We start from the raw sequence: 20,059 nt of genomic DNA, 5'->3' as shown, positions 1-20,059 counted from the left end.
AGAAAAGACTGTTGGGGGGGCAGAGACAAGATGGCAGAGTAGGAAGGCAACATGCAGACTCTACCCACATAGCCCATAAAATACTTGTACAGAGGGGTTCTCAACAAATTTTGGAGCAGCAGAAGTGGAAAACAACAGAGTGGAAGAGATTTCTAGCCCAGCGTGACCTGAAAGGCCCACAGGAAACATCTGTTGTACCAGATGCAGAGCAGAGCCCACTCCAGCCTTGGTCATGCAGCGCGATACAGCACAGCACAGCTCTGGAAGGAGGACATCTCGGTAGCAGAATCTCCAGTCTCAGCAGCAGCAAGTTCACAGATTCCTAAACCCACAGGTGCCAAAGGTCAGTGACGGGGTTTTGTCAGCTGGCTGGGAATGGAGAAGGGCCTTCCCATAGCTCTGGCCTTAGGCAGTAGCCCCAGAGGCCACATCGGGCAGGCAGCAGCAGTTCCCACCACAGCCCCTACAGCAGCCGCATCTATAGTTGGATCGTAAAAACCCTGGGGGTACTGAAGAGCTGAATATTACCTCAGCCCTGTGTAGAGGCCCTGAGGGAGCTGATCTTTATCTTACATTGAATGGCAGTGGAACTGGAGGCCAGGTGACTGTGGAGAAGAAACTGCTAAGATTCTGGGCATAAAAATCTCTCCTTCCTCCCAGACCACTGTACACACTTGATTGTGCCACCTTGTAGGAACTGAGATCCTACAGATTCCCAGAGTATACCCTACTCTTGACAAAGGTCCCAAAAGTCAAGTAACTGGTTAGGAAAATGCCCAAAAAAGGGAAAAAAAATAAGACTATGGAAACTTACTGTCTTGGTGAACAGATATCTTCTCCCACCCTTTCGGATGAGGAAGAACAATGCTTACCATCAGGGAAAGACACAGAAGTCCAGGCTTCTGTATCCCAAACACTCAAAATAAATATTCAATGGGCTCAGGCCATGGAAGAGCTCAAAAAGGATTTTGAAAATCAAGTAAGAGAGGTGGAGGAAAAATTGGGAAGAGAAATAAGAGAGATGCAAGAAAAGCATGAAAAGTAGGTCAACACCTTGCTAAAGGAGACCCAAAAAAATGCTGAAGAAAATAACACCTTGAAAAATAAGCTAAATTCAATTGGCAAAAGAGGTCCAAAAAGCCAATGAGAAGAAGAATGCTTTCAAAAGCAGAATTAGCCAAATGGAAAAGGAAGTTCAAAAGCTCACTGAAGAAAATAGTTCTTTCAAAATTAGAATGGAACAGATGGAGGCTAATGACTTTATGAGAAACCAAGAAATCACAAAACAAAACCAAAAGAATGAAAAAATGGAAGAGAATGTGAAATATCTCATTGGAAAAACAACTGACCTGAAAAATAGATCCAGGAGAGACAATGTAAAAATCATGGGACTACCTGAAAGCCATGATCAAAAAAGGAGCTTAGACATCATCTTTCATGAAATTATCAAGGAAAACTGCCCTGATATTATAGAATCAGGGAGCAAAATAAATATTGAAAGAATCCACTGATCACCTCCTGAAAGAGATCCAAGAAAACAAACTCCTAGGAACATTGTGGCCAAATTCCAGAGTTCCTAGGTCAAGGAGAAAATATTGCAAGCAGCTAGAAAGAAACAATTCAAGTATTGTGGAAATACAATCAGGATAACACAAGATCTAGCAGCTTCTATGTTAATGGATTGAAGGACATGGAATATGATATTTCAGAAATCAAAGGAACTAGGAGTGAAACCAAGAATCACCTACCCAGCAAAACTGAGTATAATACTTCAAGGGAAAAAATGGTCTTTCAATGAAATCAAGGACTTTCAAGTATTCTTGATGAAAAAACCAGGGCTGAAAAGAAAATTTGACTTTCAAACACAAGAATCAAGAGAAGCATGAAAAGGTAAACAGCAAATAGAAGTCATAAGGGACTTACTAAAGTTGAACTGTTTACATTCCTATATAGAAAGACAATATTTGTAACTCTTGAAACTTTTTTCAGTACCTGGGTAGTTGGTGGGATTACACACACACACACACACACACACACACACACATGCACACACACACACACACACACACACACACAGAGACAGACAGACAGAGAGACAAAGAGTACAGGGTGAATTGAATAGGATGGGATCATATCTTAAAAAAAGGAAATTAAGCGGTGAGAGAGAAATATATTGGGAGGAGAAAGGGAGAAATGGAATGGGGTAAATTATCTCTCATAAAAGAGGCAAGTAAAAGACTTTTCAGTGGAGGCAAAAAAGCAGGGAGGTGAGAGAAAAAAACATGAAGCTTACTCTCATTACATTCGACTGAAGGAAGGAATAAAATGCACACTTATTTTGGTATCAAAACCTATAATACGGGAAAGTAAAGGAGAAGGGGACAAGCAGGGTGGGGGGGGGGATGATGGAAGGGTGGGCAATGGGAGGAAGGAGTAATTAGAAGTCAACACTCTTGGGGAGGGACAGGATCAAAAGATAGAGCCGAAGAAACAGGGGTTAGGATAGGATGGAGGGAAATATGGTTAGTCTTACACAACACGACTATTATGGAAGTCATTTGCAAAACTACACAGATATGGCCTATATTGAATTGCTTGCCTTACCAAAGGAGATGGGTGGGGAGGGAGGAAGGAAGAGAAGTTGGAACTCAAAGTTTTTGTTTTTGTTTTTGTTTTTATTAATTTATTTAACTTTTAACATTCATTTTCACAAAATTTTGCGTTCCACATTTTCTCCCCTTTTGTCCCCTCCCCCCACCCCAAAACACTGAGCATTCTAATTGCCCCTGTCTGCCAATCTGCCCTCCCTCCCTCCCCACCCCTTCCCTTTGGAAGGCAAGCAATTCAATATAGGCCAGATCTGTGTAGTTTTGCAAATGACTTCCATAATAGTAGTGTTGTGTAAGAACTAATTATATTTCCCTCCATTCTATCCTGTCCCCCATTACTTCTGTTCTCTCTTTTGATCCTGACCCTCCCCATGAGTGTTGACCTCAAATTGCTCCCTCCTCTCCGTGCCCTCCCTTCCATCATCCCCCCCACCCTGCTTATCCCCTTATCACCCACTTTCCTGTATTGTAAGATAGGTTTGCATACCAAAATGACTGTGCATTTTATTCCTTCCTTTAGTGGAATGTGATGGGAGTAAACTTCATGTTTTTCTCTCACCTCCCCTCTTTTTCCCTTCACTAAAAAGTCTTTTGCTTGCCTCTTTTATGAGAGATAATTTGCCCCATTCCATTTCTCCCTTTCTCCTCCCAATATATTTCTCTCTCACTACTTGATTGCATTTTTTTTAAAGATATGATCCCTTCCTCTTCAGTTCACTCTGTGCATTCTGTCTCTATGTGTGTGAGCATGTGCATGTGCATGTGTGTGTGTGTTATCCCACCCTGTACCCAGATGCTGAATACTTTCAAGAGGAACTCAAAGTTTTAGAAACAACTGTTGAGTATTGTTCTTGCATACAACTAGGAAATATATACGTAATGGGGTATGGAAAGTTATCTTGCCTTACAGGACAAAAGAGAGGATAGGGATAAGGGAAGGGAAGGATGTTAGAAGGGAGGGCAGATTGGTGATAGGGGGTTATTAGAATGCTCAGAATTTTGGGGTGGGGGGAGAGGAGAAATGGGGAGAATATTTGGAACCCAAAATGTTGTGGAAATGAATGTTGAAAATTGAAGTAAATAAATTTTAAAAAAAGAAGACTGTTAAAATTAATAAATAATATTTTTAAATAAAATAAAACCTTTAGATAATTCTGGATTAATACATCTGAGAATCATTCACTCCATTAAGATGATAACTGCTACATTTTGTCTGATACCAACTGTGGCTCCAAAATATTTGATTTGTTTTTTTTTTTCTTTTTCTTACTGTTTGCAATATTTTCTCTTTGATCCATAAGTCTTAACATTTGGTTATAATATTCCTGCAAGTTTCCATTTTAAGTTCTCTTTCAAGTTGTGACTGGTGGATTCTTTCCATTTCTATTTTACTTTCTGGATCTAAAATACTAGGGCAATTTTCCTACTACAATTTCTTGAAATAAAGATCTTGGTGCTTTTTCTGATTATGACTTTTAGGTAGTATAACAATTTTAAAACTATCTCTTTTCAATCTATTTTTCAGTTCTGCCATTTGCCTAATAAGATATTTTATATTGTACTCTTTTCCCAATGATTTTGACTTTGTTTTATTGTTTCATATAAAAGAGAAAACAAAAAGGTTTTATAATGGAAGGGAAGAGGAGGATATGAGAGGGAATGAATGAACCTTGCTCTCATTGGATTTGGCATGAAGAGGAATAATAATAATGCACACTTAATTTGATATGAAAATCTATTTTACTATACAAGAAAGTAGGGGACAAATGGATAAATGGTGGGAATGATAGAAAGGAGGGCAAATAGGTAATTAGAAGTAAACACTTTTGAGGAGGGATAGAATCAAAAGAGAATAGAATAATTTGAGGGCAGGATGGAATGGAGGGTAATATAATTAGTCTTTCACTACATGACTGTTATGGAAGTGTTTTGCATGGCTCTAGATATATAACCTACACATCTATACACATATTATGTACATACATATACTATACGTGTATAACACATATATACATGTATAAGACATGTATATTGCCTTTTCAATGTGGGTGGGTGGGGATGGAGGAAGGGAGAGAAGTTGGAACTCAAAAGTTTTTTAAATGAATGTTAAAAATTGTTTTTAAATGCAACTGGGAAATAAGACATACAGGCAATGGGGTACAGAAATCTATCTTGCCCTATCAACAAATAGAGGGTAAGGGAAAAATAGAAGGGGGTTGTTAAAGGGAGGGAAAGCAGATTGGGAGCAGGGGTCAACAGAATGAATGCTTGTCTTGGGGTGGGGAGAAAGGAGAGATGGGGAGAAAATTTGGAACTCACAAGAGTTGAAAATTAAATGATGAAAATTAAAAATTAATCATTTTTAAAGAAAATCATAACATATATCCATATGAATCTTAAAGCATGCTAAAGCTCTTGGGTTGTTTTATTTTTCCACGATGAATGTTAAATAATTTTCCCATTTATATAATTCATTTCATGTTTAACTGGCTTAAATTCAAAAATGTTCATTTTTTACTTAAATAACTCAGTCATACACAGTCATCGAAAAATAAACCTTCTTAAGCTTTCTTTAAAAAAAATAATTAATTAATTTTTAGTTTTCAACATTCACTTCTACAAGATTTTGATTTTCAATTTTTTTCCCCATCTCTCCTCTCCACCCACCACAAGATAGCATGCATTCTGATTATCTCTTTCCCCAATCTGCCCTCTCTTCTATCACACCCCTCCCTTCTCTTATCCCCTTCCCCTCTATTTTATTGTAGGGCAAGATAAATTTCTATACCCCATTGCCTGTATATCTTATATCCCAGTTGAAAGTAAAAATGAAAAACAATTTTTAACATTCATTTTTAAAACTTTGAGTTCTAAGATCCGTAACTTCTTCCATCCTCACACACCCTCACCAAGAAGACAAACAATTTGAAATAGGTTATACATGTTTAGTCATGCAAAACACTTCCATAACAGTCATATTTTGAAATACTATATTTTCTTCTATTCTATCCTGCCCCTTATACTCTCTTTTGACCCTGTCTCTCCTCAAAAGTGTTTACGTCTAATTATCCACTCTTCCCATTTGCCGTCCCTTTTGTCTTCCCCCTCAACCACCACTTTTCCCATTCTCCTCTGCTTTCCTGAATTGTAAGATATATTATCATACCAAACTTAGTGTGCATGGTATTCCCACCTTAAGAGAAATTCAATGAGAGTAAGTTCTTTCCCTCTTACCTCCTGCTTCTTCCCCTCCATTGAAAAAGATTTTTATTGTCTTTTTTGTGTGACAGGTAATGTACCCCACTCTATTTCTCCCTTTCTCCTTTTCCCAATATATTCCTTTCTCACCCCTTAATTGCCTATATTTCCCTCCATCCTATCCTACCCCCCATTGCTTCTATTCTCTCTTTTGATCCTGTCCCTCCCCAAGAGTGTTGACTTCAGACTGTTCCCTCCTCCCATTGCTCTCCCTTCCATCATCCCCCCACCCTGCTAATCCCCTTCTCCTCCACTTTCCTGTATTGTAAGATAGGTTTTCATACCAAAATGAGTGTGCATTTTATTCCTTCCTTTAGTCGAATGTGATGAGTAAACTTCATATTTTTCTCTCACCTTCCCTCTTTTTCCCTCCACTAAAAAGTCTTTTGCTTGCCTCTTTTATGAGACAATTTGCCCCATTCCATTTCTCCCTTTATCCTCCCAACATATTTCTCTCTCACTGCTTAATTTCATTTTTTAAGATATGATCCCATCCTATTCAATTCACTCTGTGCTCTCTGCCTCTGTGTGTGTGTGTGCATGTGTGCAAGTGTGTGTGTGTGTGTGTGCCTGTGTGTCTGTGTGTGTGTGTGTGTGTAATCCCACCCACTACCCAGATACTGAAAAGTTTCAAAAGTTACTAACATTGTCTTTCCATGTAGGAATGTAAACAGTTCAACTTTAGTAAGTCCCTTATGACTTCTCTTTACTGTTTACCTTTTCATGCTTCTGTTGATTCTTGTGTTTGAAAGTCAAATTTTCTTTTCAGCTGTGGTCTTTTCATCAAGAATGCTTGAAAGTCCCCAATTTCATTGAAAGACCATTTTTTCCCCTGAAGTATTATACTCAGTTTTGCTGGGTAGGTGATTCTTGGTTTTAGTCCTAGTTACTTTGACTTCTGGAATATCATATCCCACTCCCTTCGATCCCTTAATGTAGAAGCTGCTAGATCTTTTGTTCCATTCTAATTTTGAAAGAATTATTTTATTCAGTGAGCTTTTGGACCTCTTTTTCCATTTGGCTAATTCTGCTTTTTAAAGCATTCTTCTCTTCATTGGCTTTTTGAACCTCTTTTGCCAATTGTGTTAGCCTATTTTTAAAGGTAATATTTTCTTCAGAATTTTTTGGGTCGCCTTTAGCAAGCTATTGACCTGCTTTTCATGCTTTTCTTGCAATCTCTCTCATTTCTCTTCCCAGTTTTTCCTCCACCTCTCTAACTTGATTATCAAACTCCTTTTTGAGCTCTTCCATTGCCTGAGCCCATTGAATATTTATTTTGGATGTTTGGGATACTGAAACCTTGACTTCTATGTCTTTCCCTGATGGTAAGCATTGTTCTTCCTCATCTGAAAGGAAGGGAGAAGATATCTGTTCACCACAAAAGTAACCTTCTATGGTTTTATTTTTTTTTCCCTTTTCTGGGCATTTTCCCAGCCAGTTACTTGACTTCTGAGTGTCCTCTCCACACCCACCATGCCTCCAAATCCTCCCAGCCAGCACTTGGGGTCTGAGATTCAAATGCTGCTTCCCAGCCTCAGGGCTTTGAGCGGGGATGGGGCTGCTATTCAGTGTGAGATTAAGTTCAGGTGCTCAGGTGGGGGCAGAACCACCACAAGGGGTGCAGTTCCCTCAGGGGGTTTAAGTGGAGACTTTCAACAATGGATCCAAGCTCCTGCCTGCTTTGGGAGCCTCTGTCTGCTGCTGCCTCCACTGCTGCCTCCCGAGGGGGCCTGAGTTATGGGGACACCCCACTCCCCTCTTGGCCATCCAAAGAGACTCTCTCACTGACCTTTGGCACCTGCAGATGGAGGGACCTGCTCAGCTGCTGGAGATTCCATCCCTGAATCCAGCTCGGATCTGCTCCTCTTGGTGTCTCATGGCCAAGGCAGGGCTAGGCTCTGCTCCAGGTCTGGGGAGTGATGGACCTTTCATGTCAGTTTTTCAGGGCTCTCTGGAACAGAAATCTCCTCCACTCCATTGTTCTGTGGCTTCTGCTGCTCCAGAATTTTGGGGGAGTACTTCTTTAGAGGTATTTTATGGGCTGCGGGTTTGGAGCTAGCATATGTGTATCTTTCTACTCCTCCATCTTGGCTCCTCCCCTGTTCCATTGTAATTTTTAAAGAACTGTTTTCTTCAGTGAACTTTTGGACCTCCTTTTCCATTTGGCTAATTCTGCTTTTTAAAGCATTCTTCTCCTCATTGGCTTTTTGAACCTCTTTTGCCAGTTGAGTTAGCCTATTTTTTCAAGGTGTTATTTTCTTCAGCATTTTTTGGGTCTCCTTTAGCAGGGTGTTGACCTGCTTTTCATGTCTTTCTTGCATCTCTCTCATTTCTCTTCCCAGTTTTTCTCCACCTCTCTCACTTGATTTTCAAACTCCTTTTTGAACTCTTCCATAGCCTGAGACCATTGAATATTTATTTTGCATATTTGGGATATAGAAGCCTTGACCTCTATGTCTTTCCCTGATGGTAGGCATTGTTCTTCCTCCTCTGAAAGGATGGGAGGAGATATCTGTTCACCAAGAAAGTAACCTTCTATGATCTTTTTCCCCCTGTTTTCTGGGCATTTTCCCAGCCAGTTACTTGACTTCTGAGTTTTCTCCCCACACCCACCTTACCTCCAGATCCCTAGAGTCATTTTTAAAGGCATTTAGCTGGATTTGAATGGAGAGAGCTCTAGCAAGTCTCTGCTTTTACTCTACCATCCTGGCTCCATTTCACTTAAGCTCTATAGTGATAAATTGAACCACTAAAACATAAATAATATATAAGTAAAATGTAAATATAAAATATAACTTATATACAACACTTGTTACTTCATTATAAGAGCTCATCAACATCAATTTTTTTAGTTGAACAGAAATGGAATATTCATAAAAGCTTATCACAGCCTGTAGGAATATTTTAAAAACACTACTGTATATGTATATGTATATATACATATGTATATATATACATATGTATATATATATGTATATACACATATGTATATGTGTATATATATACATATGTATATATATATGTGTGTATATATACATATATATGCATATATATATGTATATATACATATATATGTATATATAATGTTTGCTTGCCTTATTAATGGGCGGTAAATGGACTGGAAGGAAGGAAATAATTTAGAACTCAAAGTTAAAAACGTTAGAAAGTAAATGAAATAGAAATTTAAAAATAAATGCCACCATAGAGAAAATAAGCTACATATAATGCATTGCAACAGTGAACTGGGAAAGAGTTAAGAGCCTTTCCAATCTTCTCCCAATACTCCAACCCTCATGATTGGGTGAGGACATGTAAAAAAAAAACTAATAAATAAAATGATCTTCTGATTATTATTTGGGTGAGAGTCGAAATAAATGAGTTAGAGGAGAGTTTAAAGAACAGATTCTGATGACTTCCAGCCGCACATTTGCAACTGCCTTTCATACAACTCAGATTGAATGTCCTGTATTTATTTTAAACTTAATATATCCCTAACAGAACTCACTGTCTTTCCCCTTAAACCTTTGCCCCATCTGGCCTTCCCTATTATTGTGGAAGGCACCACTATCCTTCCAATCTCTCCAAGCTGAATAGTTGGATGTCATCCTTGACTCTTCATTTTTTCTTGCTCCCCAGGCTATCCATTGTATTGCCAAAACCTATTGATTTCACCTTTGGAACATGTTTTCACTATAATCCCTTCTCTCCTCTGATACTGCATCTAACCTGGTGCAAACCCTTGCTCTTTTATTATGGCAGTAACTCACTGGTGGATCTGCCTCAGGTCTCTGTCCACTCTATTGTATCTTCCATTCAAACACTGAGACAATTTTCCTGAAATGCAGGTCCAACCATGTCATCTCCCACTTAATAAACTTCAGTGGCTCCCTATAAGCTCCATGTTGAAATACAAAATCTTATGTTTGATGTTCAAAGCTCTTCATAAACTAGTCTCTACTACCTTTCAGGTCTTATTATACTTCCTTTCTGGCCCATATTCTTCAATCCAGTGACACCAGCTTCCTTGCTGTTCAATGAACAAGAAACACAACTCCCAACATTGTCCTTGGCCATACCTCATGCCTAGAATGCTCACCCTCTTAATATCTTCATCCTTCCTTACACCACCTCCTTCAATTCTCAACTAAAATCCTGTCTTATACAGGAAGTCTCTCCCAATTCCTCTTAATTCTAGTCCCATCTCTCTTTAAATTATTTACTTTTTCCTACATATAGCTTGTTTAAAAAGAATTCCAATAGCCAAATATTTCAGAATGTTTCTGAGAAGTTGGCCTAAGCTAATCCTGTGGTATAAGCTTCATATAAACATAAATGTGTATCTATATACATAGAGATGTATATATACATATATAAACACATATACATACATATATACATATATGTACACACACACATATATATATATGCTATCATATACTAAATTATGTAGATAAATGAATAATTCCTGGTAAGTGCTTGGAAAGTGAGGTTCTAATGCATACTTAAAGGTTCTATGCAGCCTAGGCAGTTTGTGGTAGAAATAGTCCAAAAGCCTAGTTCATGCCATATGGAATACTAGCCTCAATAAAGAAGTGGGACCAAAAAGGTACCCAAGAATGAAAGGTTTCAATTCAACTAGATATCTCATCTCTTCAAGCCTCAGTTGTCTCAACAGTAAAATAGGAATAATAAAATCTAAAATCCAAATGCACAGAACTGTTATGTGGTAAGATTTAGTTAAACAGGTTTACAATATTTTAGATATCTATTACTATAATGTGAGTTAATAAGTAAAAAGTTTGCTATCTGATGAAATACTTGAGATGGGGTTGGAAAAAAACGTTAACCTTACATTCAGGAAGGTTACAATCACTTTGAAAAGGCAAGGCATGTTTACATGAATTTATGGGACTGTGTCAAAATATGCATTTTCTTTAAAATGAGTTAATTTATTTTTAGTTTTCAACATTCACTTCCATAAGTTTCTCTCCCTCCTCCTTCTTTCCCTCCTCAAGACAGCATGCAATCTTATATAGGTTCTGCATATACATTCCTATTAAACACATTTTCACATTAGTCATGTTGCAGAGAAGGATGATAATGAATGGGAGAAACCATGAGAAACAAAACAAAACAAGACAAACAAAAAATGAAAATAGTCTGCTTCACTCTATGTTCAGATTCCATATTTCTTTCTCAGGATGTGGCTGGCCTTTTCCATTGTGAATCCTTTGGGTTTGTTTTAGGTCCCTGCATTGCTGATAAGTGCTAGCTCTGTCAAAATCAGTCATTGTACAATGTTGCTGTTACTGTGTACAATGTTCTCCTGGTTCCGTTCACTTCATTCATCATCAGTACGTAGAAGTCTTTCCAGATTTTTCTGAAGTCTGTCTGTTCATCATTTCTTATAGCGTAATAGTATTCCATTACATTCATATACTATCATTTGTTTAGCCATTCCCCAGTTGATGGACATCCCCTTGATTTCCAGTTCTTAAGTCACCACAAGAGCTGCTGTATACATTGTAAATGTGGGTCCTTTTCTCATTTTTATGATCTATTTGGGATACAACCCTGGAAGAGGTACTACCGGGTCAAAGGTTAAGCATATTTTTATAACCCTTTGGATATGGTTGCAAATTGCTCTTCAGAATGGTTGAATCAGCTTACAACTCCACTAACAATAAATTATTGTTCCAACTCTCCCAAATCTTCTCCAACGTTTATCATTTTCCTGTGTTGTCATGTTAGCCAATCTTGTAGGTGTGATTTGGTACCTCAGAGTTGTTTTGTTTTACATCTCCTTAATCAAAAGTCATTTGAAACATTTTTCCATATGACTATAAATAGCTTTAGTTTCCTCCTCTGAAAACTGCCTTTTCAAATTCTTTGACCATTTATCAATTAGAGAATGAGTTGTATTCTTATAAATTTGACTCAGTATTCTACATATTTTAGAAATGAGGTCTTTTATCAGAGATCCTAATTGAAAAAATTCATCCCCAGTTTTCTGCTTCCCTCCAAATTTTGGTTGCATTGGGTTTGTTTGTGCAAAACCTTTTCAGTTTAACATAATCAAAATTATCCATTTTGCATTTCATGGTTTTGTATCTCTTATTTGGTCTTAAATCCTTTCATTCTCCATAAATCTGAGAGATAAATTATTTCTTGCTCCGCTGATTTGTTTATAGTATCAGCCTTCATATCTAAGTCATCAATCATGTAAGCATTTGGACTCAAAATATGTATTTCAAACAGTAAAGTCTTCACATATACAGAAAAAGGATGAATCATTTAGAGCCAGAGCAACTACAGAAAACTTCATGAAGAAACTGGAATTAGAACTGAATCTTGAAGGATGAGGGGTGGAACACAACCAGCTTCAAGGGCCATTCTGACCATGAATTCAAAGGCAGAGATACAAAAAAGTTGTGAGTGAAGGTATCAAAGTGGAGAGGAGGAAATAGATGTAGGCATATATGTTGGAACCAACTTCACAGGGCTCATCAAGCTGATGGTTAAGTTTTCAGAAGAAAAATTTATACTTTAGAAATAAGCAAACCCTGAAAAAACAGCTTGATTTACTGTTTTGTTGCTTATCTAGACTGAAGAGAGCAATGAGAAAAATGTTAATATTGAAGATTAAATCTAAAAGCATATCATGTATAAATCTAACTCCCAAGAGCCAGTTGTTAAACATTTACCAACACATTTCTGATAGTAAGGCAATATTTGAGAGATATAAGGCTGAAAAGCAGGGGAACAATGAGTGGGATATGAGGTTTATAGCAAAATGACCGGATTAGGTTACGTTTGATGTCTTCTTAACGAGTCAGAGTTTGTAAAAGCTGGCTACACACACACACACACACACACACACACACACACACACACATATATACATACATATATATGTGTGTGTATGTATATATGTATGTGTCTTTGTGTGTATCTTGGGAAGTGATATAGTTTAAATACTCAGATATATATTGTTATAACTTTTAATAGTCATGTTTCCTTAATTATCTTTATCTGTGTGGTTTAGGGACTTGTTTTTGTGTGTGTATGTGTGTATATCTATCTATCTATCTATATGTGTGTACATGTGTATATGTACATATGTGTATATATGTGTGTATGTATCTTGGAAAGTGGCATTTTAAATATTCAGATATATACTGCTGTAATTTTAATAGCAATGTTCCTTTAACTAATTACCTTTATCTGTGTGGTTTAAAAACTTGGGTTTTGTGTGTGTGTGCATGTGTGTGTGTGTGTGTGTGTGTGTGTGTGTGTGTATGTATGTGTGTGTTTGAGAAAAAGCAAGTAAGTCACTATTTTCTAACTAGAAAATTATAGTATATTGAACAGGTATGGGAAGTATGTTCCACTGAATCTTTTAAGGTGATTGATCAATCAGTTGTTTTGGGGGATGGTGAAGGAGGTGTATTTGATCTTCAGCAAGGATACTTTTTTTTCCTTTCTGAGACAACATTGAATGTTTCCAAATAATTGTCCTGAAAATAATATTCCTCTTGACCTCTGTAAGGCAATTTTAATTTCTCTCACTGGAAAATACCAGTGTCCTACTTCAGTACTGTACTTCCCAAATTTCATAATGCTGCCAACAAAAGTCCAGTAAAAAGTGGAAGTAAATGGATTAGGACCTCAGAGCAATTTTCTAAATGGCTGTAACAGGTGCCTTTATTTTTAGAATAGTTTTAAAACCTGGGCATTACCTACAAAAACAGTGCTGGTATGAACACAGGTGATATGGGAAATCACAAACATCAATAGAGTAGCTACTATTTTTCCATTTGATTTTCAAAGAAGTCACTACCATCAACTGTCTTCCTGCACTAAAAAGAAAAAAAAATGCAAAGTAAAGGATTAGGGCTCTGATTTTTATCTTAAGATTAAAAAAAAATAAATACTTCCAACAAGGATGAGAACAGATGGTTACTGCAGCAATCAACTGGAATTGTGATTTGACAATCCTCTTTTACATTTTGACAAACAATAATCAAGAACTAGGTAAGTGTTTCCCATAAAGATTCACACATCTGTCAAACTCTACTTCCAAAATTAAATAACTGTTGATTTTTTTAAATACTTGGAACTGGACAGATTAACAGTGAACGGCTGCTACCATTTAATATTGTTATGCAATCTAAATATACCTCTGAAAATAATACTGAATCTATTTTTAGCACAATAAGTAAAAACTAATAGTTTTCATTTTAACCCCTGAATTTACAAATTCAGTTTAAAATTGTGTCTAGACCACTGGTTCTCAAACTTTGACGTCTTTACATTCTTAAATATCGAGTATTCACTCAAGAGCCTTTGTTTGTGTGGATTATTTCAACTGACATTTAGTCTTTTAGATATTAAAACATATTCATATTATGAAAATGGTTTTGACCTTAGAAACCTAATGAAAAAGTGTTCTGTTCAGACCACATTTTGAGATCCTTTGTTCTATGTAACTTTTGAGGTCTTTTCCTGCTGTAGTTTTCTGTGATTCTGGCATTTTCCATGATTCTGGCAGCTAAGTGGGACAATGGATAGAGCACTAAATCTGAAATGAGGAAAACCTGAGTTCAAATATAACCTCTGACACTTACTAACTGTGTGACTCTGAACAAAGCACTTAAAAAAACAAAACAAAATAAAACAAAAAAAAAAAAAAACCCTCTGCTTGCCTCAGTTTCCCCTTTGGTCAAATAAGGATAACACTTATCTCCCAGAATTGTTATGAGAATTAAATGAGATGCTACTTAAAGGGCTTTGCAAGCCATGTGTGTATGTGTGTGTGTGTGTATGTATGCATATATGTATGTATACATGTATTTTATATGAATTCTAATTATTATAATGATGATGGTGGTGATGATGACAATGATGCGACTGGGAAAATCAGCCTTCTCAAATGTCAATTTATACATGAAGTGAAATGAATAATGCTTGCTACTTACTTCAGCCTGAAATATAGAGTGGAAAGAGGAAGACATGATAAAAGTATTTTAGAAGTTTCAGTGTAAGAGCAAGTTAAAAGAAATAAGGATGAGAGAAGAATTTCAAAAGATCAAACTCTATTGTTTCAGCTACCTCAAATTAAACAAATAATTGCATTTCTAAAAATAGAGGGTACTTTGAAATTGATGATCTATTAAGAAAAACTGAATGGCTTAGTGTAATATCCATGAGAGGAGTTATATATTATCAAAACCTCATATTCATAGTCTCAAGCACCTAGCACATTACTCTATACACATTACATGTTCAATAAATTTTAGAATGAATGAATTAAATGTTTAAAAAAGTATTTTTTTCAGTTTTTAATCATGCCTGACTCTTTTTGAATTCATGTGGGGTTTTCTCAGCAGAGACACTTGAATGTTTTGACATTTCCTTCTCTGGTTCATTTTACAAATGAGAAAATTGAGGCAGACAGGATTAAGTGACTTGCCTAAGATCATGCAGCTATTAAATATCTGAGGTTATATTTGAATTCAGAAGATGAATCTTGCAGATTTTAGAGCAGGCACTCTATTCACTGGCCATGTAGCTGCAAAATGAAACAAAAATTATTAGAGTTGGTATTGATTCCTAAGAGGTTTTAAGATCCATGAATCTTCTGAGAAATATTCAATTTATGATTATTGTTTGTCAAAATGTAATAGACACATCTATTAATAATAGATTATTTCATTAGACTATTTCATCATTATTTCAATAGACTATTTCATTACTTAATAAATAAAGTTACTTTAGTACCTAACCAAATAATTATAATTGAATATTAATTTGAATGACATTTATTTTTAATCTTAACAACTGGAATAGAACTCAAATTATTTTGTTGACATTACCTACATATTAAGTCCTAATTCAGACAATAACTTTGTATTACTGGAAAATCTGGATAAATGAGTTAACCTCTGTTTTCCTCAATTTCTTCAACTGTAAAAAGAGGATAATACCAACCTTACAGGGTTTGGGGAAATATCAGATGATCAATCAAATCAATTCAGTAAACTCATTAAGCACCTACTATATGGAAGACATTGCACTAAGTGCTAGATGATAATGTAATAAGGGAGCAGAACATCAGCAGGAATCATCAGGTGATAAGTATGTTTGTCTTCCATTTATTAAGTTTAAATTCTCCTAGTTCTGAGAGAAGATGGGATATAGAGGCTAAGATCACTGAACTGCAAGGCAAGTATGTACCTTTTCTGGGAAAAATTAGAAGTGAATATCCTGGAGGTGAAGTAAAGGCAGAGATTCACCTAAGCTCTCCCTCAAACCACTCCAAATACCTTTAAATAATGACTTGAAACAAATTCCAGAGTAGCAGATCCCACAAAAAGACAGAGTGAAACAGTTTTCCATTCCCAGAACAGCTTAGAAAGTCAGAAGGAGAAATGTGTTGCATTAAAAGGAGAGAGGAGTGCAGTATAGTACAGGTCACACCAGTGTAGACAGGGGCTTAGTAAACCAAGAGCAGTGCTTGCAGCAACTGAATCAGTGGCAGCAGTGATGGTTTACAGACTTTTCAACCCATAGATGGTAAGATCATTGGACAATGGGTCAGAAGGAGATTTATGGGGGTCACTGTGCTGGCACTAGGGATGGAAGTCTGTTGCATTGCCTGTACTTGGATCTGGGTTGCAATCTTTCATCTTAGTTCCAGGGTAAGGAGAAGCACTAGCACAGAAGAGCTTAAAACTACAGGGGAGTTAACAAGCAGGGACCTTGATCAAGTTTCAGAGTTGGAAACAGTGCTTGTGGTTCCTCACAAAACTGTGCACAGTAAAACTAAAGTGTAGTAAACACGTCTCTCCCTAGATCATACCTTGGAAGAATCAAAAGCTTACAGATCCCCAGAATTACTTCTGAAAATAGATGCACAAGAAACCTGAAGCTTGGGACAGTACCTCCCCCACTAGGGAGGCAGAGCCTCACCTTAGAATAGAGGCAAAAGTCAAGAAATAAGCTAGAATATGAGCAAAAGACAGAGAAAAAATTCTGATCACAGAAAATTCTTATAGTGATATGGAATATTAAAACACACACTCAGAAGAAGACAAGGAAGCCAAAATTGCTGCATCCAAGGCCTCGAAGGAAAATATGAATTCATCTCAGGTCACAAAAGAGCTCAAAAAAGATTTTGAAAATCATGCAAGAGAGGTAGAGGAAAATATTGAAGATGAAATAAGAGCAATGCAAGAAAATCATGAAAAATGAATCAACAACTTGATAAAGAAGGCACAAAAAATACTGAAGAAAATAACACCTTAAAAAACAGAATAGCCCAAATGATAAAAGAGGCACAAAAATCCACTGAAGAGAAGAGTATCTTGAAAAGCAGAATTGGTTAAATGCAAAAAGAGGCATAAAAATTCACTGAAGAGAAGAACCCCTTAAAAAATATAACTGGCCAAATGGAAATGTCCTTAAAAGTTAGAGTTGGGGAAATAGAAGCTAATGACATTATGAGATATCATGAGAGAGAAAAATAATGAAAAAAATAGGAGAAAATGTGAAATATCTCATTGGAAAAACAAATGATCTATGAAAAAAGATCTAAGACTGGTATTTTTAATAGGTTGAATTTATTTTATACTTTAAAAATTTTAAAAAGCAAGATACATGTAACAGACATTCATGCTTTCATATACAATTACCTTTAACTCTTCTGCTTTTTGAATGGATTTTTTAAATAAAATAAAGTATGTTTTAGATGGAACCGAGCAGTAAAGAAGTAAAATAAAAGTAAAGTCTTATAAACCTAATTAGTTTTAGAAACAGAGACCATCCAGTTCTTTTCTCCTTCCTTTCCTTTCTTTTAACTCTGAAGTAACAGACACAGAGAGACTTGCTAACTTATATCAGGCTTGAGGTCTGGGTCTTCTGAGCTAGAGTTCATTGGTACCTCAAACCATTCATTTATTAAATACTCAATTGATTCATTGAACTCCAACTATATGCAAGATCTTGTGCGATGATTAAGCATTGATATTATTTTTTTATCTTAAAGTATTTAATTATTTATTTCCTTGCCCCATAGCAAGGAACCTTTACACACGAACCTGCAGCTAGTACAACAACTGACAAAGAGAAATGTCTCCCCAACACAGGGAACCAGGTTTGTTTCCAACAAAGCAAAGAAGGAACTAAATGACTGAATTCAACACCTCTTTTCTTGTACCCCTCTCCCCGTCTTCCCCAAAAGAGAAAACAATAATCAAAACTAACAAAATAAATGAGGAAACCCAGAACTTTCTAACAAGCAGCTTTGATGAATGAATATAGAAGAAGTGAGTTGAATTTATCAACCATTTATGTGTGCATGGGAGCAAGAATGCTAGGAGGGAGCTAATCCCCCTCCCCACCTTCCCTTGTACCCAGAATGGTGGGGTTTAGGAATGATAGGTAAAGTTCCCACCTACAGCTGGGAATGTTTGAAGGTTAACTAAGTCCAGGACAGAAAGGGCTTCTTGTTCTGTACTAAAAAGTACACAGAAAAAAGCTGGGACAAAGATTCTCTGTAAATTCAATTTAGTGAAAAATCCAGGCTACCCTTCTTTCGAAAGTCCACAGAACTCAGAGCCACATTCTCTTAGTGATTTCACCACCACTGGGACATTCCATTAGGACAGTGGAATGGAAGTTAGACAAGAAGGTGAAGGAGGTGTTATATTCTAAGGTCATAATGTCAAATAAGTTTCCTCTTTGGTCCCCAGGCCTGGCCCTCAGTTTAGAAGGACAAGAAAACATCAAGTGGGACAGATGCAAGGTCCTGGCCCAACACCTCCATAGAAGATATAGAGGAGCAGACACTCTCCCCTTACATCCCATATATGTCTTTCTCTGTTATCTGTTAAGTAAAGTCTGGAGATACAAGCCCAATAAGTCAGGTAATAGTGGTTATAACACTAGGGCCGTATTCCCCTCTGAGAATGATACCTAAGGATATTGAGGGAGAATAAAGCCCACAGTACGACTATGAAAGAGATGTAGCCAAGAAGAGATGATAAAAATAAGTTTGGTGAAATACTGGAGTAGTTATAGAGCATTTTCTTCTCTCTCCCACCTACACCCCTCTTACAAATGCAGGATCTCCTCCCTCCCCCCCCCGAAGTCCTCCCTGGACAGAGATTATCTGAAAATAGCCTATCAGCACCCCCAACCCCCAACCCTTCTATCCAGCACAACAAAAGGCTACTTTCACAGAGTGGGAAGAAGGCAGGAAGGAAGGGTGCCATCCCATTTCTCAACCATATGTGTTGAAAACTTCCCCCAGCCAATCCAGCAGCTCTGTCCTGCAATGCCTTCTTCTTCCCATAGATGCTTTCATCACTGTAGGCCACATACAGAAAACTGTTCCTCATAGTTGTCTTCATAAAGTTGGCACATGGTAGCCTTAGTAGGAGGGATAGTGTTGTTGACAAAGAAGAAAAGGGTATCTTCTGGCCGAAGGTGGATCTGCTTCCGAATTAAGAAGTAAAGTTGACCAACTGTAAGGTCAGAGGGCACCAGGTACTTCCTTTTGTCTTGGTCAGGGACTCTGGCTTTAGCTGCCTTCTCCACAATTACAGGGACTCTGTCAGGGTATTTCTTCTGAATCTTCTCCTCTTCTTTTTTCTCCTTGTATTGGAATTTCATGATGCTCTGCAGCGTCTCTGATCTCCCCTGGAGGGGGGGAAAGGGCCCTGGCTTAAGTGGAACAGATTGTTTCACCCAGTCTGGCTTTCTCTGGTCAGAGTCCAACAAGAGATACTAAGAACCTTAGCAGTGCCAACCACTGCTGCCCTGCCTGCTCTGCTCCACCAGTCTGTGGAGATCGCTCCCTAAGCATTAATATTTAAGGGAGTTAAGAGAAGTACTTTAAAATAGAACATGAGTAACCAACAGGTATGGCCAGAACTATTGTTAAGTTACCTGATGGAGAAAAATGTTAGAGTAGCTGCTGTAGTCTTAGGTTGCAGAGTAAATGTTTGTTGATTAGTTGTATTGTTCCCTTTCAAAACTTACCTTCATGTATTTAGACTATCATTCTCACTCGTTGAGATATTTTGGATCTCAAATTTGTCATCAACCATATTTTCTGTCCCTGTCATTTTTAGGTCACCCACAAATTTGTGAAGTATTCCATGTCATTGATTTAAAAAAAAAATCAAAGT

General features: G+C 37.1%; 1 pseudogene; it reads right to left on the bottom strand.

Annotated features, from left to right (window-relative positions):
• Nucleotides 1-19,166: 19,166 nt before the first annotated feature.
• Nucleotides 19,167-19,541, bottom strand: LOC140523667 (gamma-aminobutyric acid receptor-associated protein-like 1 pseudogene; annotated as a pseudogene).
• Between the last annotated feature and the right edge of the window lie 518 nt (nucleotides 19,542-20,059).

Source organism: Notamacropus eugenii, chromosome 2, assembly GCF_028372415.1.
Source record: "Notamacropus eugenii isolate mMacEug1 chromosome 2, mMacEug1.pri_v2, whole genome shotgun sequence".
In the NCBI taxonomy this organism is placed as follows: Eukaryota; Metazoa; Chordata; class Mammalia; order Diprotodontia; family Macropodidae; genus Notamacropus; species Notamacropus eugenii.
This window is presented reverse-complemented; position numbering and strand designations above follow the sequence as displayed.